This window comes from Amblyomma maculatum, chromosome 4 (assembly GCF_055883805.1).
Source record: "Amblyomma maculatum isolate TAMU_Amacu chromosome 4, ASM5588380v1, whole genome shotgun sequence".
Classification (NCBI taxonomy): domain Eukaryota; kingdom Metazoa; phylum Arthropoda; class Arachnida; order Ixodida; family Ixodidae; genus Amblyomma; species Amblyomma maculatum.
In genome coordinates, this window is record NC_139347.1 from 200,904,682 (window position 1) to 200,927,907 (window position 23,226).

Sequence of the window (23,226 nt, forward strand, 5' to 3'; positions counted from 1 at the left end):
GGTCGATGTTCGAACGGGTATGCCTTTACAGGACAGTTGTAATAATAAACACGTTTCGGTATGCTCGGGGCTTCCATTGTAATTAGGGCAGTGTTCGATTTCCCAAGCATGCGTGCGGCAAGTATGGTTTCATGCGGTGAAAAAATATTGGCAATCAAATCTTTGCTGGAGCTGCCTGGCTCGATGGAATGCAACACAAAGCGTGCAGTGTTTTTAGGCGGTGCCATGTAGCTTTTAACTCCAACTGAGCTCATTCATGTGGGGTCGCAAAGCGTCCGAAGATGGCGTGTTATGTTTACAGCATGCTCTGATTTTTCACGATTGCCGTTATTGTATTGCTGCGACTGTCAGATCGGTACACTGCAAGTTTGGCAAGGCTGGGGTCTATGGCGTGCTGGTTGAGTAATGTTGTTAGTCGGGAACGTGGGAACGATGAGATGTCTCGGCGTTCCGTGGGTTTAATAACTACCAAATGGTAAGGCATGTCTCTTAACATTTGAAAATTGGCTTGCTTACGTTGCTGCAGAAGACGTTTCTTGCCGGGCACAGCCTGCCACTGGTGCGGGTTGTTGGCCTTTGTGTCGTCATCCACGTAGGAGCTCCATTTCGCCTGTAGATCGGTGCGGTATTGGTAACTGTTTGCAGGTTCTCGGGCGTCAAGTATCTGGCGTTCGTACTGGCACAGGGGTTGCTGGGCGTCAGTGTCCATCGGGTCAGTGGACTCGGCATTAGCCGAGACATCCGGCATAGCGTTGTAACGAGGACTGCTAGGCCTAACAGGCCTAGCGTCGTCTTTTTCGAGCGTGTGGCTGTATATGTAAAAAGCCGTCTAAACACATGCCCTTGACATGCTTGCCTCGCCGTTCGACAGATGGCGCAACATTACAAAGCAGCTTCTTGACGAGCTTCTGTGAAAACTGTGCATCACAAGCAGTGTTTCGTCGATTTCGAAAAATCTAGCCAAGTACCGGTGTTGAATTACTTATCAAATAACCTAGATCATATTTTGCTACTTTGTGGAGGTTATTTCAGCTCTAATAGGGTAGTAGATTTCACATTACAAATTTTTAAAACCCGGTCCCCAAATATGTAAAACCAGGTATATTTCCGCTCTTTTTCGCCAGGTGACGCCGCTCAGAGGACCCTATGAGGCGGTACAGGGAAATATGGGCTAGGCATCTTTCGAAGTACGGGAAGCTCAGAGTAAAATATTATATGAGGAACGCCTGAGGAAATTGGACAGTAACAGATGGGCAACTAAAGTATTTAAATACCTGCACCTAAAAAGCGTTGACTCACAATGGAGGAAAAGAAGTAGGAAACTAACCAGTAAGTATGCTGGCAAGGACAAAGAAATAAAGGGCGTTAAGCAACAGGTGAAAACACAGAAGCTAGAAAATGGGATAAATTCAATAGAAGGGAAACGGAGTGTGGAATTATACCGAAAGTGGAAAAGGCAGATCAAGAAGGAAGCTTCCTTTGATAACTCAAAAGGCAATGCCCTACTTTTTGAATCTAGATCAGGGTGCCTTAGGACACGCAGCTACAAAGAGAAATTTCTCTATGAATATGACGCATGTGCTGTATGTGGGAGCTGCAGTGAAACAATTGACCATATTATACTCTAATGTAATGGTGTCCATCCGCAAGTCGACGCAGGTGCAGTCACTGTTCCTGAAGCTCTGGGGTTTAGAGATACCAGTGGCCTGGCGAAAGCTAGCAAAAAACGACAGGAAGATTGGTGGCTTAAAAGAAGAAAAGTGACATAATGTTAGTAATGCAGAAACAAAAATTTAATAAACATAACGATGGTATAATTAACCAATCTAAAACAATATTTAAGATATAGGAAGAAAAATCAGCATTATAGCTACTGCTACCACCTGGCTTCAAAGGGGACGCTCTTATATTCCATCCAACCATCCATACCGTTGAGAGAACGAAATCACGCGTTCGGCGCGTAAAATTGCAGCGCCATCTGTCGGAGAAATTTTTAATTGTATTAATGGCCCCATCTCTCAACCCGGTGGCAGACTGTGCCCGGCAAGAAACGTCTTCTGCAGCAACGTAAACAAGCCAGTCTTCAAATGTGCTAAGGAGTCTCCAACGGTGGCGAAGAAGCGGCTGCAGGAAGACTCTCCGAGACTAACCAAAAGAACTCAATAAAGTTTTTTCACTCACTTACTCACTCAAATGTTGAGACATGCCTTACCATGTGGTAGCTATTAAACCCACGGAACGCCCAGACATCTTATCGTCTCATCGTTCCCACGTGCCCATGTTTTAAAACGTTCTGCATTATAGTTCCGCCTTTGGCGAACGCCGTTTGGCGACCGCCAGCCAGAATGCATTCCGCCCTTCCCCTCGTTCCATCTTTCCCCCTTCCCCCTCTCCTGGTCAGGCCGGTTGTTCGGCAGGTAGGTCACCGCCGCTTGCAGCGGGGCCCAGCCTGCCATCAAATTTTTATCTGTTGTAGACCGCCATTGCACCCGTCGCCGCTTCGGTGGTGGTCGACGGCTATTGTTACGGCGCGTGTCTTTCTTTTCCTCTTCCTTTTCCTTCTTCTTATTCTCTCTTCTGTACTCGCCGGGGTGGTGCAATGGTAAGACGCCCGACTACTGTGCCGGAGTACCCGGGTTCGAACCCGACCTCGGCGGCTGCGTTCTGATGGAGGCGAAACGAAGAGGCGTCCGTGTGCTGTGCGATGTCAGCGCACGTTAAAGATCCCCAGGTGGTCGAAATTACTCCGTAGCCCTCCACTACGGCTGCTCTTTCTTTCCACCTTCACTCCCATCTTCCTTCCTTCCCTTACGGCGCGGTTGCGGTGCCCACAGAAAACAAGTGAGACAGTTACCGCGCCTTTCTCTTCCTATAAATAAATCAGTTAAAAAAAATGGAGGACGCTTAAGCTTCGCCTTCAAGAGTGGAACGCGATAGCGTTATTGCACCTCGTTCGCACCGCCCACTCATTCGCTCGGTATGCTCTTGAGTCACACAATAATAATAATAATAATAATAATAATAATAATAATAATAATAATAATAATAATAATAATAATAATAATAATAATAATTGGTTCACAGGAAGGGAAAGGCGCAGTAACTGTCACACTTGCTCTGTGGACACCCGAACCGCGCCGTAAGGGAAAAGAGGAGGGTGGGAGTGAAAGTGGAAAGAGAGAAAGAGGGGCCGTAGTGGAAAGCTACGGAGTAATTTCGACCAACTGGGGATCTCATAGTTTTCATACTCAACACTTCTAAGTGCACTGTACAACTTTTTTCTAATTATTTGTTCAAACAAGTGCTTCTCACACTCTACATTATCGCACTGTGTTGTGCACACTACAACGTTTCTTGCTCCCGTGTTCCTTTAGCGTTCACACGCACTGAGTATGTCGGTCAGTCAGCACACACATACACACACACCAAACTGGCATTTTCACTCATCGTAGTGTAAGGATGCCGGGCTAGTTGGTACTACATAATGAAATAAAACAGCGCAACGAACGGGACGAAACACAAAGGGAGACAAAGACACAGCGCCTGTGTCTTTGCCTCCCTTTCTTCGTGTTTAGTCCCGTTCGTTGCGCTGTTTTATTTCATTATGCAGTGTAAGTCATTTTGGACTCCTTCAAATCGCTTGGGAGCACCACGCAGAAGCATGATTCTTCGGAAGCAGCTCGGCACACATCGCAGGGGCGCTTTCCCAGCAGAAGCGCTACGGCGCAGCGATCACGTCAGAGGCGTCCGGCATCAGACGCTGCACCTAGAAATCGCGCTGTGAGCGGAAAGAGGAGCCGCGTCGCCTAAACACCACTGTTCGAGTGACGCACGCTGGATGTTGGAAGGGGAGAGAGCGAGAAAACTTATTGAACGCATGGGTATTGGGGCATCCTCACACCGGTACCCGCGCGGCCCGAAGGGGAGCAGCGGGTGAGCGAAGATAGTGATCTAAAGAAAGGAAAGATGCTTGATTCTACAACCCGTGAGGGTGCACGGCGAAACGTCACGGGCGAGTGGCGCGCCACGTGTAGGGGCAGCGCCGCACATTGCGAGGAGGGGTTCTTCTGTGTTTGCCGCAAGATGGCTCTGCATGTGCGCAGAGCGCAGAAGAAATGTAGCGGAAACGTACTTCGCTACTCGTGTAACTGCGACTTCTGTAAGTAACATGCTCATAATTACTGATATACACCGCAGTATAACGTTCTACGGCACGTTTCTAAGGCAACACCGCATTCACTAGAAGCGCTTTTGCCGGGGTGGTGCAGTGGTAAGACGCCCGACTACTGTGCCGGAGTTCCCGGGTTCGAACCCGACCGCGGCGGCTGCGTTTCGTTGGAGGCGAAACGAAGTGGCGTCGTGTGCTGTGCGATGTCAGCGCACGTTAAAGATCCCCAGGTGGTCGAAATTACTCCGTAGCTCTCCACTACGGCTCCTCTTTCTCTCTTTCCACTTTCATTCCCACCTTCCTCCCTTCCCTTACGGCGCGGTTCGGGTGTCCACAGAGCAAGTGTGACAGTTACTGCGCCTTTCCCTTCCTGTGAACCAATTTAACTTAACTTACCGCTTTCAAGCATCGAACTCGTGGCTGAGTGGTAGCGTCCCCGTCTCACACTCCGGAGACCCTGGTTCGGTTCCCACCCAGCCCATCTTGGAAGTTGCTTTTTATTTATGAAGTACATGCCGGGATTTATCGCTCACGGCCAACGCCGCCAACGCCGACGACATCGGCTTTTCTGCGACACTAGCTCCTTAACGCTATCGCGTTAAAAAGGCAGCGGAGATGAGAGAATAGAGAAGAAAGAAAAGGAAGAGGGTCTATTCTCTCTTCTGTCTGCACTAGGTAGCGGAGGTGGCCCCGCCGGAGTAGCGCAGTGGGGGACTTTCCGACATTCAGTTCATCAATTGAATGTCGGAAAGGCCTTTTACAAGAGCCTTAAAAGTGAGTTATCTATCATGCTCTATAGGCTTTTCAAGGAGTGCTTTGATGTGGGTTATCTGCCACCGTCGTTTAGCAACGCGCATACGGTCTTGGTTCCCGACTGATGAGCCAGCCATGCTTTTAAAAGTTACAAGCTATAGACCGATCACGTTAACAAATGATTATAAAATTCTGATGAAGGTGTTAGCTAAGAGATTGCAATACATTATAAAAGATATTGTTGGACCTCATCAAATATGTGAAATAAAGACCAGAAGCATATTTTTAATATTCATGTAGCGCGTAGTGTGTTCGAATGCTGCGATGCTCTAAACAGGAGAGTGGCCATGGTTCAAGTTGATTTTGAAAAAACATTTGATCGTGTGTCTCATGAAATATTGTACTGTTCGTTGGAACATATTGGTGTTGGTGCCGTTGTATTGAAAGGAGTTAAAATGGCTTATCCATGTTGTCCTACACGCCTTATGATTAAAAAAGTGTTATCTGAAAGAATTGATGTAAGAGCATCTGTGCGGCAGGGATGTCCACTGTATCCTCTCCTCTTTGCTATATATTTGGAACCATTGTGTAGAACGGTAATTGCTAACGAATACATCCGTGGTTTTAAGCTGGGAGCATGTTAAGTGGTGGTGGTGGTGGTTAAAACATTTATAAATAACAATTAAATGATTACAGAGGTGTTTGGTTTAGAGACGTATCGGTCTCTCCCTCGCAATACTAGGTGGAGCCCCTATTCCGGGGCCCCATTGGCAAGCAACGCCGCCCGCGTCCGTTGAACCAAGGCCTTTTGAGCCTTGAGGTCTTGACAGCCGAGCAGGGCCGCCTCCCAGTCCTCTCTAGTTGGATTGGGGTTGGGGGGAATGGATGGGTTTGACTGGCACGCCCAGACCATGTGAAAGGTGTCAGCCACCTTCCCACAGTACTGGCACGCACCATCAAAGGACGGGTTGAAGTGTTTAAGCACCGCCGGGCACAGTACTGTATTGGTAAAAATTTTGATGAGGAGGCGCTCGTCAGCGCGATCCAGTCCCTTACAAGGGGCCGGGTAGCGCCTGTGCTCCTCCTTGTAGTAATCGGTGATGTCTTTGAATGTAAGGGCCAGATTGTCTGATTGGGAGTAGGCTTCCAAGGACAAGGAGATAGCCCGGGGAGAGAGTGCGCGGGCGGCCTGATCGGCCTGTTCGTTTCCCCTGAGTCCCTGGTGACCGGGTGCCCAAATGAGATTATGCGGAGTTGGGTCTATGTATCGGCAGCTAGATTGCAATATACGCCGGGCAAGCGGGAAAGCCCATCCCAGCCTATAATTCCGACAGGCCCCTCGCGAGTCGGTGATTATGTGTTTCGAATTGGGAATACTGAGAGCCAGAGCGATAGCAATCTCCTCCGCGTGAGTTGTGCTGTAGGCTTTGAAAGTTAGCCCGTTAACCGTGTTTGTGTTGTGTACGACTGCAGCCGTATACCACCCCCCATGGTAAGGGCCGGCAACATCCACATAATACACGTGTTGCTGGTGACCATAGTATCGCTCCAACGCTTCCGCGCGCGCCTGGCGACGACCGTTATGGTCTTCTTTGGACATGTTGCGGGGAAGGGGTCGGACCTGGAGGGCGCGTCTCCAGAGTTCTGGCACTCTCACCCTTTCCTCAATGTGGTAATCGTGTTTGATGTGTAGCCGGTCCAAGAGGCGGCGACCGGACGTGGTCTGTGTAAGACGCGTGTATTGGCTTAGTAAGTGGGCTTCTCGTAGCTCCCGGAACGTGTTCACCACGCCCAGAGCCAGAAGTCTCTGGTTGGACGTGCTTACCGGAAGGTCGAGAGCCCGCTTGATGACTTTCCGGTGGATGGCCTCCAATTGATCCTCATCGTGTTTACGCAGGTACAAGTAGGGTGTCGAGTAGAGGATTCTGCTCGTTACAAAAGCATGGGCAAGCCGCAGTGCATCCTTGCTTCGTAATCCGCCCCGCTTGTTGGAGACCCGGCGGACCATACGGCCCACCTGGTCTCCCACCATGCGAAGTTTGGCCAGAGTGGTGTCAACTCTGCGTTGATGGTGTATGAAGAGGCCAAGGACGCGGATCTCTTTGGCCTCCCGGATCGGTCCCGAGGGGAGACTGATGCGAAGCTGAGTTGTGTCTCGAAGCGATGGACGTACGTGCACAAATTCAGATTTAGCTGGGGCGCACTGGAGTCCGCAGTAGGTCGCGTAGTCGTCGACTACGGTCGCCGCTGCCTGCAGGCAGGACTCCATGTGGCCCAGGTTACCTTGCGTTGCCCAGATTGTGATATCATCCGCGTAAAGTGCGTGATGAATCCCGGGAAGAGAAGCCAATTTGGAGGGAAGATGAAGCATGGCTAAATTGAAGAGGAGGGGAGACAAGACAGCGCCTTGAGGTGTTCCCCTCGAGCCGATGGTGTATGGCCCGTGTTCCGCATCTTGTATGCGTATGTAGGCTTGGCGGTCTGTAAGGAATTGTTTTATGTAATTGAAAGTTTTGTTACCACAGTTGGTGTGACTGAGGTGATCGAGGATTACTTCGTGCTTCACATTGTCAAATGCGCCTTTAAGGTCCAAGGCCAGGACCACCTTGTCATTGTGGGGGCATTCGACAGGAGCTAATATGTCGTGGTGGAGCTGAAGGAGTATATCCTGTGCTGATTTTTGAGGGCGGAAACCGAACGTGGTGTCCGCGAAAATGTGCTGTGTTTCGAGAAATTCGGAGAGTCTGTCGCGCACCATTGTCTCCATCAGCTTGCCGACACAAGACGTGAGAGAGATGGGGCGAAGGTTCTCCACATCAATAGGTTTGCCGGTTTTCGGGATAAAGGTGACGAGAGCCGACTTCCAATCGAGAGGGAGAGGAGTGTCTCCGTCCCAAATACTATTGATGTATTTGAGAAGCACGACATATGCTGCATCGGGAAGGTTGGCCAAAAGCTTGACCGTAACCTTGTCGTGCCCGGGTGCACTGCCGCGTTTCATCTTGCTTAAGGCCGCCCGGAGGTCGTGGAGCTGGAACGGAGTGTCCAGCTCCGTGTTCTCTTTGCCTGCATACGAGTAGGCGACCGCCCGGGGGTCCTTGGTGGTGCACAGGTATCGATCCCTGAGTGTGTGCGCTAGCTGTGTTGTCGTTCCTGTAAAGTTGTGCATGACTTTATGTAAGTGGCGTTGGGTTTCCGTGCGTGTTTGTGTTGGATCGATGAGCGCGCGGAATAGGCGCCACGTATTACGACCAGACATCTGGCGCGCAGCCGTGTTGCACCTGTCTACCCAGTTAGTGTCGGCTAGCTGAGCAGCATATTCCGCGGCTTGATGTGTGAGTTCGAGGATGCGTTTTTTGAGGCGTTTGTTATGTTTCTGTTTTTTCCATCTTTTGGTGAGGCTGCGGCGGGCCTCCCAAAGATGTAGGAGGTGGTTGTCTACGTCCGTTTGCGTTTCCGTGAGCTGTATCTGCCTTTCGTGTTGTTTCAGTGCGGACGTGAGTGATTTGTACCAGGTGTCATATCCCGACTGGAGGGGGTCTACGATAGACAGAGAGGTGCGAAATTTTGTCCAGTTCGGGACACAAGCTTGTGTTTGTGGGAAGTATTGGCATACGCTGATGATGTGTGTGCCGCTTTTTTGTGAATATCGCGAAAGCGTTTCGGAAGCTTTGAAAGTAACACAAAGGTATTGCAGGCAGACTGGCAGTGCCGTTAATTTAAAGAAGTCTCGGAGTCTGGCACGAGGAATGGGAAGCGGAACCGGAGTTTCTGTGGAGTAAGATGGGCTACAAAGCCCGGAGTTTATTTCGAAGTCCCATTGGACAAATACGAGGAAATTACGAATTACTGGAATGAAAAAGCGGAAGAAATACGGGAAGGGACGAAAGGATGGATGGGAATTAACCTCTCTATTTTCGCCCGTGCGACTGTATGCAATACCTTTTTGGTGGCAAGAATAATATATTTATTTCAAGTATTGTATTGTGCTCGAAGCAATATACAAAGGTTTCGTCGTGTATTTGCAGTCTTCATTTGGTCGTCCAACTGGGAACGAATTAGCAGAGATAATCTCTTTCGGCGAGTTAAAGATGGAGGGTTGTCTTTAATGCATCTATATGTGCGGCAAATGGTTTTAAGGTTTTGTTTCCTACGTGACCAAAAAGATGCATTCCTGAGAACCTTTATGCAAATCATGCTATCCAGTGCAATTCTAGAGTTTATAGTCTCTTCATGTTCTGCTCGGGGATACACTGCGTCACGCTTCCTGCGAGAGGTGGTGTGGTCGTTCAGGGTTTTGCGCGTGCGGTGCTCTGTAGAGTATTTAGCGACGGTACCACTTAAGCGGCTGTACAAGGATCTTAATTCACAATTGTTCCCAGCTCCATTGTACAGAACCTTATACTGTGAAGGCCCAAGGAAAGACGTGCTCAAGCGAGTAAACATTTGGAGGACGCTTAAGCTTCGCCTTCAAGAGTGGAACGCGATAGCGTTATTGCACCTCGTTCGCACATCCCAGCGCTACCGGCACTGGTAGACGGCGCCGCTTCCATCACACGCGTCTCAAGAGCGAGCGCGCAAGGCCCTGCAATACAACACCCGTCGACCTGCCAAGGACTGCGACAATGCGCTACGGCGCAGCAATCACTGATGCGGCGCCCCGCGTCGGACTTTGCACTCACGAATCACGCGGTGAGCGCCGAGCAACGCAGCGTTTGGCGCGGCAACGAAACGTGCGTCTGAGCAAGCGGAACGAACAAAAGAACTCGGTGTCTCGGAGGGAGAAAGCCGGGCAGCGACGCGCCATGAAGGCGGACGCGATCATGGGGCTGATGCCTTGATGGGATCGTCCTCTATCTCGCTTGGGAGCACCACGCAGAAGCATGATTCTTCGGAAGCAGCTCGGCACACATCGCAGGGGACGCTTTCCCAGCAGAAGCGCTACGGCGCAGCGATCACGTCAGAGGCGTCCGGCATCAGACGCTGCACATAGAAATCGCGCTGTGAGCGGAAAGAGGAGCCGCGTCGCCTAAACACCACTGTTCGAGTGACGCACGCTGGATGTTGGAAGGGGAGAGAGAGAGAGAGAAAACTTATTAAACGCAATTGTATTGGGGCATCCTCGCACCGGTACCCGCGCGGCCCGAATGGGAGAAGCGGTTGAGCGAAGATAGTGATCTAAAGAAAGGAAATACGCTTAATTCTACAACCCGTGAGGGTGCACGGCGAGTAGTGAGTGAGTGAGTGAAAAACTTTATTAAGTATATTTAAGGGAGGGGGATGTGTAGGTGGGGTCTCTAGTCCGGGACTCCAGCGGCTACCGCTGCTACCCGCGCACGTGTCACGAGGGCCCTTTGGGCCTCTAGTCCAGAGTTGGATAGGGCAGCCTTCCACCCCTCAATTGTTGGCACTGCATTCGGATCATCTGGAGGATTGTGTGGCAGGTCCAAACCATGTGGTGCAGGCCTGCCTTTTCCGCGCAATATTTGCATTTGGGGTCGCAGAACCCGGGGTGTATTGTGTTTAAACGGGCTGGTGTGTTATATGTACCTGTCTGTAGGCGTCGCCATCTAACTTCCTCCGCTTTGGAGAGCCCCTTGGCTGGGGGTAGATATTTTCTGCGAGAGAGTCTGCAGTGCTGTAACCTCTCCGCATACGTCGCCAGAGGGCCGGGATAGGGCGGTGTGGAGGATGGAGGGGTCGAGTCCCGGGGGAGGAGAGCTCGGGCAGCGGCATGGGCGCACTCGTTCCCTTCCACGCCTTGATGTCCCGGTGTCCAGACGAGGCATTTGTCTTGTTCGGGGTGTCCATAATTTTTCAATATTCTGGCAGTCTGGGGACATATTCGCCCTTTGATGTAGTTGTGGTAGGCAGCCATAGAGTCTGTTATATAGGCGCAGGTGGTATGCGTGGCGGCTACAGCAATGGCCACCTCCTTCGCCATTTCTATATTGTCATCGCAGATGGTGAGGGCATCAACCAGTTGTTGTTGGTGAATCACAACCGCTACCATGTACCCCGCTTCTGACTATGCTGCATCTACATAGTAGGATTCAGTGTCCGTCCCGTACTTTTCCTGGATGTATTTGGCTCGCGCCTTCCGGCGCCCTTGGTGGAACAGAGGATGCATATTGCGGGATAGGGGATTGGCTATGAACGAGTCTGACCACCCGGGCGGTATAGCCTGTTTTTGTACGAGACCTTGCGGGCTAGTCAGGTTAAGGTCCATAAGAACGGTCTGGCCCGTGCGGGTTGCTGCTAGTCGATTTATCTGGGTGGCGCGTTGGGCGGCAAGGAGTTCTTCAGCTGTATTGTGCACCCCTAATTGCAAAAGACGTTCTGTGGAAGTGCTTTGGGGCAGGCCCAGTGCCTTTTTAACTGCGTTTCGTATAATGAAGTCGATTTGCTTATAGTCTCCCGTTTTGAGGTGCAGATACGGTGTCGAATACACGATTCTATTAATGATGAATGCTTGAACCAGGCGCAGGGTGTCTTGTTCGAGCATACCCCTGTCGTTGGTAGTGACCCTGGCTATCATACGCGCAACCTGCAGACTGGTGTTTTTCAGCCGAGTGAGGGCGTACACATTTCTGCCCTTGTCGTTGATGTAAAGCCCTAGAACCCTGATGGTGTCCTTCTGTGGTATTGGGTTTCCATTGAGGTTGACTTCAACAGTGGGTCTGCGTTGGCGGGAGCTGTGTAGTACCAGCAACTCCGACTTTTCGGGGGAGCAAGTAAGGCCGCAGTTAGTGGCGTAGGCTTGCACGATGGTTACGGCCTCTTGAAGGCGGTCTTCGATTTCCGCGTTAGAATAGGCCGTGGTCCAAAGAGTGATGCCATCCGCGTAGAAGGCGTACCGTAGATGCGATACCTCATTTAGCTGGGCTGGGAGTTTGATTAAAGCAATATTGAAAAGTAAGGGTGATAGAACACCACCCTGTGGCGTGCCGCGTGTGCCTAGCTGTATTTGGCTGGGTTCTGCCAGACCGAGGTCGGCGTAGACGGTACGACAGTGAAGGAAATCTTTAACATATGCATAGAAACGTCAGGGGCGAGTGGCGCGCCACGTGTCGAGGCAGCGCCGCACATTGCGAGGAGGGGCTCTTCTGTGTTTGCCGCAAGATGGATCTGCATGTGCGCAGAGCGCAGAAGAAATGTAGTGGAAACGTACATCGCTACTCGTGTAACTGCGACTTCTGTAACATGCTCATAATTACCGATATACACCGCAGTATAACGTTCTACGGCACGTTTCTAAGGCAATACCGCATTCACTAGAAGCGCTTTTGTACCGCTTTCAAGCATCGAACTCGTGGCGGAGTGGTAGCGTCTCCGTCTCACACTTCGGAAACCCTGGTTCGATTCCCACCCAGCCCATCTTGGAAGTTGCTTTTTATTTATGAAGTGCATGCCGGGATTTATCGCTCACGGCCAACGCCGCCGACGCCGACGACACCGGCTTTTCTGCGACACCAGCTCCTTAACGTTGTCGCGTTAAAACACGACTGTTGCACCGGGCGTAAAACCACTCCTTTTTAAATTACATACAGGAACCCTCCCAGGCAAAACATGGATGGAAGGAAAGGGCCTTTTTGTACCTTGGGGCTCAAACTGTCTACTAAGTAGGAAACCTGAAACAGTTGAGCACGTGTTCCTGGATTGTTAGGATGCGGTGTTTTACTTGGTTGTGTTACAAAGGACACTTAAAAAAGACCTGCCATTGACGCCACGTGGAATTCGGTACTCGACAACTGTTAATGATGATTTTCATGATGACCTCATCATGCTATTGGGCATTCACAGTATTTGGAGGACTAGGATGGCTTATAGACACTGTGATGTCAATTCACGATCTGTACGTGATTATTTTGTTGAACAAGTATATAAACTAAAAGAAATTTTGAAGCAGCGAGACGCTGCGGAGGAGGTCTTGACTCTGATGGGCGAACTTGTGGTAATGAAAGTCCATTAGACACGGTTGTCAGCCAAGGGGCATGGCAACCACGATCTTTTACTGATGTATTTGTACCAATTCATGCAATAAAGAAAAAAAAAGCCGGAGTGGCGCAGTGGTAAGACGCCCGACTACTGTGCCGGAGTACCCGGGTTCGAACCCGACCTCGGCGGCCGCGTTTCGATGGAGGCGAAACGAAGAGGCGTCCGTGTGCTGTGCGATGTCAGCGCACGTTAAAGATCCCCAGGTGGTCGAAATTACTTCGTAGCCCTCCACTACGGCTCCTCTTTCTCTCTTTCCACTTTCACTGCCACCTTCCTCCCTTCCCTTACGGCGCGGTTGAGGTGTCCACAGAAAACAAGTGAGACAGTTACCGCGCCTTTCTCTTCCTGTAAATCAATCAAAAAAAAGGCAGCGGAGGTGGCTCAGCTACAGAGCCAGTAGCAGGCCCGTGCATTTTTTTCCCTTCTTCCTGCAGCCACAACAGAATAAACGCCTTTCCACTTCGAGCGTCCGTCTGTGGTTCATGGAAGCACGGAACGCGCAATGCGCGTACTTGTAACAGTGGCGACGAGCCCAATGCGAACCCATGACGAGAACCAACCGGTAACAACGGTGAAGACTGAGATGCTGGATGCAACCAGTTCTACCATGACACATCACCAGCTTCGCGAGTATAACGACCGCGGTGACAACTGAAGGGCATATCTGACGAAGGTTGAAGCCTACTTCGAAACAAGTGGAACGAAGATCCAATGAAGAAAAGGGCGTTACTCATCTCTGCGCTAAGCACACGCACAGTCCAAGTGCTTTCAGGAAAAGTTGCACCGAAGAAGCCAAATGCGATAAAGTACGAAGTAATCGCAGTCCTAAGTTCGTACTCTGAACCAAAACGCCATGAAATGACGGAGAGTTTCCGCTTTTTCAACCAGCGCCAGCTGGAAGGTGAGTCTATTCATACCTTCATTGTCAAAATTGGCCAAATAGCGGATAGCTGCAACTTCGGGAGCATGCTCGATAGAACGCTTCGCGACAAGATATTATGCGGCGTCCGGTCAAGTGCCCTGCAAAAGTAGCTTTTGGCGAAAACAGACCTCACCCTGCAGGAAGCCGAAGCGATAGCGTTAAGCTCTGGGGCAGCAGAACAATGTGCCAATGCGATTTCTTCGGACTTGACAGCTGTAATGAAGATAAGCGCGCGTCGACAAAGCTTCGACGAGCCGGTATTAGAGTGTGGATGGTGCGGAAGCACTAAACATAACGAAAACGTGTGTGGCTGGACGAACGCTCGGTGCTACCGCTGCGGCAGGTGCGGGTACCTTGCAAAAAATGTCTTAGCGACGTCAGCAAGGAAAGCCGGAAAAACTATGCTCGGAGCAGGTCAAGCCAAGTTTTAAATGTAACAGACGAGAGTTTGGATGACGCGGCCAACAGCATGCACATCTGGACTTTAGTTGCGTCTCGGAAAGCTCTATTAGAACATCCGATTCGCCGAACGTTCACGAGGTGTAAACAGCGAAATACATATCGTCTACACTGATTCGGCTGTGTGTGTTGTGCCTAGGCAAGTTTTTGAGCAGCCCAAGAAACAGTGGCCACCATTGCCGCAGTGCCACATCAAACTTTCCTGTTACCTAGGAACCTTACCAGTGCTGGGGCAGGTGGATGTGCTTGTTTCGTACAACGGGACCGGCGTCGAGGGCTCGTTAATTCTTGTTGACTGCTCACGACCAAGTCTCTGCGGACGTGACTTGATACCAAAGTTCAGCAACGCAGGGTCGTCAGTCCTCAACGTCAGAGTGAAGCTGGCGGAGAGCTTAGGGAAGAACTGCACATCAACGGTGGATGATGTGCTCTCAGACTTCCAAGATGTTTTCAGCACAGAATTGGGCCTGATAGACGGACCACCAGGGCATCTGCAACTGAAAGAAAGAGCCGCACCAAAATTCTGTAAGGCCCGTTCTCTTCCATTTGCATACCGCGACAAGGTATCCAAAGAAATTGAAAGGCTTGAAACTATCGGAGTATTGTCCCCAGTAACGCACGTAGAGTGGCCTGCACCGATTGTGCCGGTACTCAAAAAGGATGGCCGCGTTCTAATATGTGCAGATTTCAAGGTAACTCTCAACCCTGCATGCGAGCTGGAACAGTACCCGCTACCTGTTATTAATGACATTTTTGTGTCTTTGGATAGTGGCGAACAATTCAGCACTCTTGACCTTCATGACGCCTATAATCATATCTCTCTCGATGACGAGTCCAAGAAACTGTGCGTTATCAATACACGCCGTGGGTTGTTCAGCTACAACCGCTTGCCTTTCGGTATAGCTTCTGCGCCTGCCATTTTCCAACGGAAAATCGACACGATATTGCAAGGCATACCAGGTTTTCAGGCATACCTTGACGATATTTTGGTGTCGCGAAAACACGGCGAGACTGATATATTAAGACTTGTGCGCCAGCGTTTCCCAACTCAGACTGGACAAATGTAAATTTCGCCAGGCATCGGTTTCCTACTTGGGTCACCGAATTGACCGTGAGGGCTTACATCCGACAGAACAACATATTGAAGCAATCATGCAAACTCCTAGTCTGCAAAATGTGCAGGAGCTGCACGCATTTTTGTGCATGATCACATTTTACGCCAAGTTCATGCCAAATTTATCATCCGTCCTTGCACCGTTGTACAATCTGCTTGAAAAGAACGCACGACGGGTATGGGAACCTGAACGGAAGGCGGCATTTATGCACGGTAAACAAGGCCTTCCTCGGGCAGGGGTATTTACCCATTTCAATCCGGCTGCAGCCCTCAAGTTAGAGTGTGACGCTTCGCAACACGGGATTGGAGCCGCGCTGTTCCACACGTATGACAAGATGAACAAGCCCATAGGCTTCCGTTCGCGAACCTTAACAAAGTCTGAACGAATTTACACACAACTCGAACGCAATTGGGCGTAACGAAGTTCCGGGATTTTCTTGTAGTTCGAGAGTTCACACTTGTTACTGATCACCAGCCTCTCCTGGGATTGCTGAGAGCTGATTGGCCGACCCCATCGCTGGCAGCCGCGCGCATGCAACGTTGGCCTTTGTTCCTGGGTGGTTTCCGTTACAAGCTCCAGTACTCGCCAGGTAAGCAACTTCTGCATGCCGACGCCCTGAGTCGACTACCACAACGTACGACAGAGTTGCAATCAGATCCCTCTGGTTACATTCTTGCTCTAGCAGGACTCAGCCATGTGACATAAAGCCTCCCTTACTACAACCCCATCAAGAGTGAGGTACAACAGGCGGACGTGATTCTACGCAAAGCCTACAAAACCGCACTCCACCTTCCTCATAGCACTTCAACCGAAAAGCTCCTAGCCCTAGGACTACACAACACTTTCAATGAATTGAGAGAGGCACAACTAGTCTCCCAAGTGCGCAGACTACAGCAGACCCCACCTGTAAGGGAGCTGCTTAAGAAACTGGGCCGCGCCGATCAAATAGAAGAGATACAGAGGACACAAACAATCCCGGACGAATATCGTCACACACTAAAAGTAACGCCCATACCCAGGAACATGTATCCCAACCTACACAAAGCACGCAGAGAGGCAAGTGCTGAATACCCACAAAAGACATTAGCACCCGAGAAACGACGGTATACGTGGACGCAGCCACATACACCAGAACAGCGGGGCAGCCCTACAGCCATGTGGTAACAACGCTTATTGACTCGACGCTACGCGAGATCACCAGCGCATCACTACAAGACTGTACGATAGTCGTGGCTGAGGAAGCTGCCGTCGCTCTAGCGGCAGCGGAGGGCTATCGATCTAAACTGTCTCTAACAATCCTTACAGTCTCACAAACAGCATGCCGCAAATATCTTCGCGGCAGAATCGGGCACAGAGCGCTCCGCATACTCCGCTCTAGGGGTCACATAACACAACGACAACCAAAAAAGAACCAATCAAGCATGCGATAGTATGAACGCCGGCACACGCGGGAGTAACAGGGAACCAAGAGGCGGACAGGAAAGCTCGAGGGTACACTTATTAGCGAGCATCCAACGTAGGCGACCTCGAGGGGAACGAACTAGTACCCCAAGATTTTTCGGCGATACTAAACCATTACAAGGGCTGCAGAAAGCGGTACCCACCACCACACAACTCCCTTAGCAGAGAGGACTCAGTCGCGTGGAGGCAGCTACAAACGGGCTCGCACCCAAACCTACACGTACTCAACAAAATGTATCCCACACAATAGACTGACAAATGCCCTTGGTGCCAAGAACCATCCACGCTGTACCACATAACGTGGGCATGCCAGAGGATAAACGTGGTACCCGTTATAACAAACCCGAGTGCGGAGCAATGGGAGGGAGTGCTCTTCAGCGATCGCCGAGTCGACCAAGAAGGTCTGATTCGGCGAGCACGACTGGAAGCAGCATCCAGCGGAGCCCTGGACTAAGGGCAACCGATGTCTTAGAAGATGGACGAAGTCATCTGAAAACTGCAGAATACAAGCCAACTAGAGCTTAATAAAGTTTTTCACTCACTCACTCACACTCGATAACGGAACGATGTCGCTTGATGAACTGAAGCAATTAACTGCGAATGACCCGCAACTGAAAACAGATGCGCTGTTGACAAAGGATGGCTGGCCGTCGACGTCAAGATCTATAGCTGATGAGAGCGTTATCCCATTTTTGACAAACGACAAGGACTGTCTTTGGCCCACGTTGCTGGTGTACTGAGGGCACAGCGTAATAGTGCCAATGGAAGCGCGAGATCGTATTCTACACCTGCTGCACGAAACACATCAGGGGTCTACAGCGATGAAAGCAGTTTCCAGATCATCATTTTGGTGGCCAGGATTGGACCACGACATTGAACGACTATCAGCAACATGTCAAAGCTGTTTCCAAAACTTGCCCATGCCAGCCGCAGCACCACCAGAAAGCTGGCCTACTGCTCGAGAACCATGGTCCAGGATACATGTAGATTTCGCAGGGCTTAGCGGGAAGCATGAGTCTCGTTGTGTCTCTCTCTCGCCTGCGTCTCCCATAGCCTGAGTCGCTTTGGAACGTTAAACCCCATAAACCAAACCAAACCAATCTCGTTGTAGTTGATGCATACAGTAAGTGGATTGAGGCAGTTCCTATGAAGCAAGCTAATGCTACTGCGACAGATATTCCTTGCGCGAGATATTCAGCAGGTTTGTAATCCCAAGGACTGTGGTATCTGATAACGTGACTCAGTTCACCAGTCTTGAATTTGACACTTTCATGAAAACGAATAACTCATTTGCTAACGGCTGTGTTGCACCCATCATCAAACGGGTTGGTGGAAAGAGCAGTCAGAACGATTAAGGATGGCCTCAAAAAGATGGGTGCTAGAAGATTAGATATCCACATATCGAGACTGCTCTTTAATTGCAGAAGGACACCTAACAGCTGGGGGAAGTCTCCATTAGAGGCGCTTATTGGTTATCGTCTCCGCTCACGCCTAGATACATGCTTTCCACCCATCCCTACAGGTTCAGTCTCTGAACCACATGTATGGTCACCACCTCTTCCTGGACTGCAGTGTATGCGCGCAACTTTGGCGTAGGAGAAAAATGGCGGCCTGGAACAGTCACGTCTACAAGGTGGCAAGCATAAAGAGGGTTATGGATGGTCACCATAGAGACACCGGCCGGACCGGTCAGGCGTCACGTCGACCAGGTGCGTATTCGACCAACACCCCCTAGACTAAGAGAAGGCCAACGCAGGTCCCCCTTTCCACTAGTCCTACGTCATGACAGTGAGATCTGGGGATAGATCGGCAGCGCCGAGCGCAAGCGTACGCAAGCAAGGCGATCTTGAACTACTCGGCCTGAGTGTGCGTGTTTTCGGCCCGTGTGTGCTGTGCTCCTAATCTGTGCTGCATAGGCGCTTGCGAGCAAGGTATCTACAACGTCTGGGTGTTTTTGTGCTCCAAACTGTCGCGCTAACTATGCCAATGGATCCAAAACGCAAGTGTACAAGTTTCCGTCGGACTAGGCTCAAAATTCAGCATGGACAAAGGCTGTGCCGTAGAAAAACCAATGAAGTCCACTGCGTTAAGAAAGCGTTCTTGTTTGCTTCCTAATAGCCATGTTGCTATTCACCACTATTTGATTTAGCACAGTGTATTAAAGCGTAGGCGTGCCCATATCGAGCGCACAATTTGGACAGCACAGCTACTAATAATTGAGTAGCATTCGCCCTGCTTTCAGTGCGGAACAAAATTGTTTTGCAACCTAAGTTCTTTTCTTATGGAAACACTTTTATTTCGTTAGGGCCCATGTTATCGTTGTTGCCGTAGTATATGACTGGTTTAAAGCCGAGTGAGCTGCTCGCTGTGTTAATATACTCATGGTAATCGCTGCTCCCAGCTTAAGCAGCTTTTTTATATTTACGTTATAGTTTTGTGACCAGCACTTCCGTGAAAGCGACCTCGTATTCACAACAAGCTACACCGAGTATCGTCAAGGTCACCGTTCTGAGTAATATATCTGCCTAACATTCTTAGCTTTATCTAACCATCTAACAATAAATGAGCTCTCAGATTAATTTTGTGCCAGTCTTAATGTTTATTCAAGTAACTCTGAATGACGGTGAAATATTCCTCGAAACTTCATTTGGGCCATTGAAATAAATGCCAGGTGGATTGTGTCAAACTTCTCATATACTTGAAAAGACTTGCAATATTGGATAACACAGGTAACAAGTATAACCCTCTTCATCGCTAGCACTAAAAATTTCAAGAGTTAGCTCCAGAGCAGCGTTGAATAAAATAAAACGCAACCGCGCAGGGTAAAGCCGACTTTCAGTGTGATCTCACTACCATGACGTCACATAAGCTTGCACAGGCCTTGTAGTAGTCTAGGTGGTCTAGGTGGTGTTGGTTCGACGCACAACTCCTCCACGTGCGCAGGATCACAGCCCATCGAAAGACAGCGCTGTGCAAGCTGGTATACCAATGCCTGTAGCCCATGACAAAGGAGTGGAGTGCGCGGTTCCTCGAGCAGATACCCCACATCCAGCCTCAACGTCACCGACGAATTTGTCAGCGGCGCAAAACACCGAAAGCTGTCCACATCATCAGCAAGCAGGAACCGCATCGACGCAGCCATCGTGTACGGCGCCGACACTTCGACGTTCCACGCGCCAAAAGAAGCGAGTACAGCGACTTTCTTATTAAGGGAAGAGAAATGCTGTAACACGTTCTGCATTATAGTTCCGCCTTTGGCGAACGCCAGCCAGAATGCCTTCCACCCTCCCCTCGTTCCTCCTTTCCCCATTTCCCCTCTCCCGGTCAGGCTATATAAGCCGGTTATTCGGCCTGAAGAAACGCCTTTCTACTTCGAGCGTCCGTCTGTGGTTCATGGGTGGTGCAGTGGTGGTGCAGTGGTAAGACGCACGGCTACTGCGCCGGAGTACCCGGGTTCGAACCCGACCTCGGCGGCTGCGTTTCGATGGAGGCGAAACGAAGAGGCGTCCGTGTGCTGTGCGATGTGAGCGCACGTTAAAGATCCCTAGGTGGTCGAAATTACTCCGTAGCCCTCCACTATGGCTCCTATTTCTCTCTTTCCACTTTCACTCCCATCTTCCTCCCTTCCCTTACGGCGCGGTTGCGGTGTCCACAGAAAACAAGTGAGACATTTACCGCGCCTTTCTCTTCCTATAAATAAATCCCAAAAAAAGCACGGAACGCGCAATGCGCGTACTTGTGATGTAACAGCCCGGCTAGCAACGTTACTCAACCAGCATGACGTAGACCCCAGCCTTGCCAAACTTGCAATGTACCGACATGACAGTCGCAATAATACAATAACGGCAATCGTGAAAGAATCGGAGCGTGCTGTAAACATAACCCGCCATCTTCGGACGCTTTGCGACCCCACACGGGGCTCAGTTGGAGTTACCAGCTACGTGGCACCGCATAACACTGTACGATGGTCGAAGAAGTGTGTTCCTGCTAAGGTAGCTTCGCATCGCTCTTCTGAAAAAGCTCGCCACCTACGTAAATACGTGTCCTCTCTCCATATAAATTGATCCTCCTCTTCCTAGGAAGGTTCAAGCGTCCTCTCGCCGTCAGGTTCTGAGACCTCCAGCGCATGGTATCCATGCATAATTGCCCCTAAGCTGGGCACTGAGGCTAGGCCTAGTGCCTCCGCTGCCACGCTGGCAAAGGTAGCTTCACCGGCGTCGCTCGCGGCAACGCCTGCCTTGCATTCGACATGTCAACCTCAACCTCGGCCACAAGTCTAGCTTGGTGCTGCCGGTTCACCAGCAACAATGCCGATCCTGCCTTCGCAAAATGCCCAACAGCCCGTAAGTGACCTGTCCCCTGGATGAGATGGGCATCCAACAGTGCGAAAAGATGAAACATCCTCTCCAATGGACTTATCGGCGCCACCATTCGTGTCAACAAGCCCGCGTACCTCTCAAAAACGTCCTTCGGAAGACCATCAACCAAATTCGCCTTCGGCAAGTGATGCCAGTCAAGGAAAGCGCTCTTGTTTAACGATCGAGAACCAGGTTGCGCCAACATCAGGATCGACACGTTATAAAGTGACAATTAAATCTCTACCTAACAAAATCCAGACGGATATACCCGACAGGGCGCTCCAGGCTAACTTGGACGCTTGTCTCGGAACCAGAGGTTTTCGGGTTTCCACGGCCAGGAAAAAGTCAAACACTATACCTGTGTGGCTTCCGTGGAACATAGGCAAACGCTTAATCAGTTGTATTTCAATCACAAGTGAGATCTCAGTGCCTGTCCAGGTGTACCTAGTTGAAGGCTCCGACTTGCAGCGTTGCGTCGTTTACAACGTCGACATAAACAAGGATCAAGCCACACTTCCACGTCAGCTGTACTGCCCCATGCACAGCATTATCCAGGCATAGGCGCGACATATGGGAAAAGGGCGTTCTTGCATGGTCACCTTGCAAGGCCCTCCGACACTTCCAGCCTGTCTGTACTACTACAGCTGCATTATAAGACCTCGGCAATATAAACAGAGTGTGGTTTACTGTTACAACTACTTCCGGGCTGGGCACATGCGCTAATCTTGCCCTTTCGATAATGCCGATGAAGGTGCGTCTGAAGCAAACGTTACGTACCAATGCGGCCTCTGCAAATCGGACGACCACGAGATTACACCTCCAAGTTGTCCGGCAAAGATAAAGGCAACACAGAAGGCTCGTTTTCGGAACACTAAGCATTGGCCAATGCAAGACATGGCACCATTACAGACATCCAATCGCTTCGCTGTTCTCCAGTGGGATGACGAAGAGTGGCCAGAGCTTCCTGAGCCCGCTTCGAATGAACCTCCAACTAAGACGAAGTCTAACGATACTGTGCTCAAGGAACGCCGTCGACAACAGCCAATACAGAAACGCACTGAACTACTGGAGGACGATATGGCTGCAGTAGACGATCAAATCACTCGTCTCTTAGCAGAGGTCTCCAAGCTCCGACAACACCGCGAAACGCTTGCTCGACGTCGACGAGCTGCGGAATTACCAGCCAGTTCTATCAATGGCGCAGCACCGTCGACTTCCTCCCGCGCAACTATGCCATTTGCTGCCCCTACCAAGTGTGCCACAATGCTCACGGATAACTCTGCAGCATCGTTGCTCCACTATACAGTCAACTAGTTTCCAACCTGACGTCCATGATACTGCAACGCTTGGACTAGTACCCGAAAATGGAGAATACCGGTCGTTCTGGTGTGCTACATTGGAACTGTAGAGGCATTTCCACGAAGGTGGACGAGCTCAAGACCCGACTACGAATTAACAAGCTCCGGGTATGGCCTATGTTACTACAGGAAAAAAACGCCTTACCAACAATACTCCGGGCTTCAGTAGCTACGTGTCTCCTTCGATGACCGACCGTCGTGTGCAGATGCCGGAAAGGCGGCGGTATATGTTGATACGCGGTTTCCTCATGTTCGCCTTGCTCTCGAAACCTGGTGCACATCGTATCAAGAGATTGTAGCAGTTGCTGTGAAATTTCCGAAAGGAACCGTTGTGATTGTTTCATATTATGTTAGACCAGCCGGAGGCTCCCCTTCTCGTATTAATCTTGGCTGGTTATTAAGTGTCCGTCGGCAATACCCCGGGTGTCCGATTTTAGTCGGAGGCGACTTCAACGCCCCTCATCCGGATATGGGGTATCCCACTGCAAGCCCTCGCGGTAGGCGTGTGCCTTCACTGATGCCCTGTTTATACTGCTCAATCAGCCTGGGACAGCAACGCGACCTGTGCGTCAGATACGTAATGCTGCCTATGCTCCGGACTTGACGTGGTGGTCGCGCGCGGGAACTCCCTCGT

The 23,226-nt window shown here is 50.4% G+C and overlaps 1 pseudogene; it reads left to right on the forward strand.

The window, feature by feature from the left end:
• Positions 1-13,454: 13,454 nt before the first annotated feature.
• The window catches only part of LOC146193983 (uncharacterized), a 47,444-nt pseudogene continuing 37,672 nt past the window's right edge, over positions 13,455-23,226 (forward strand).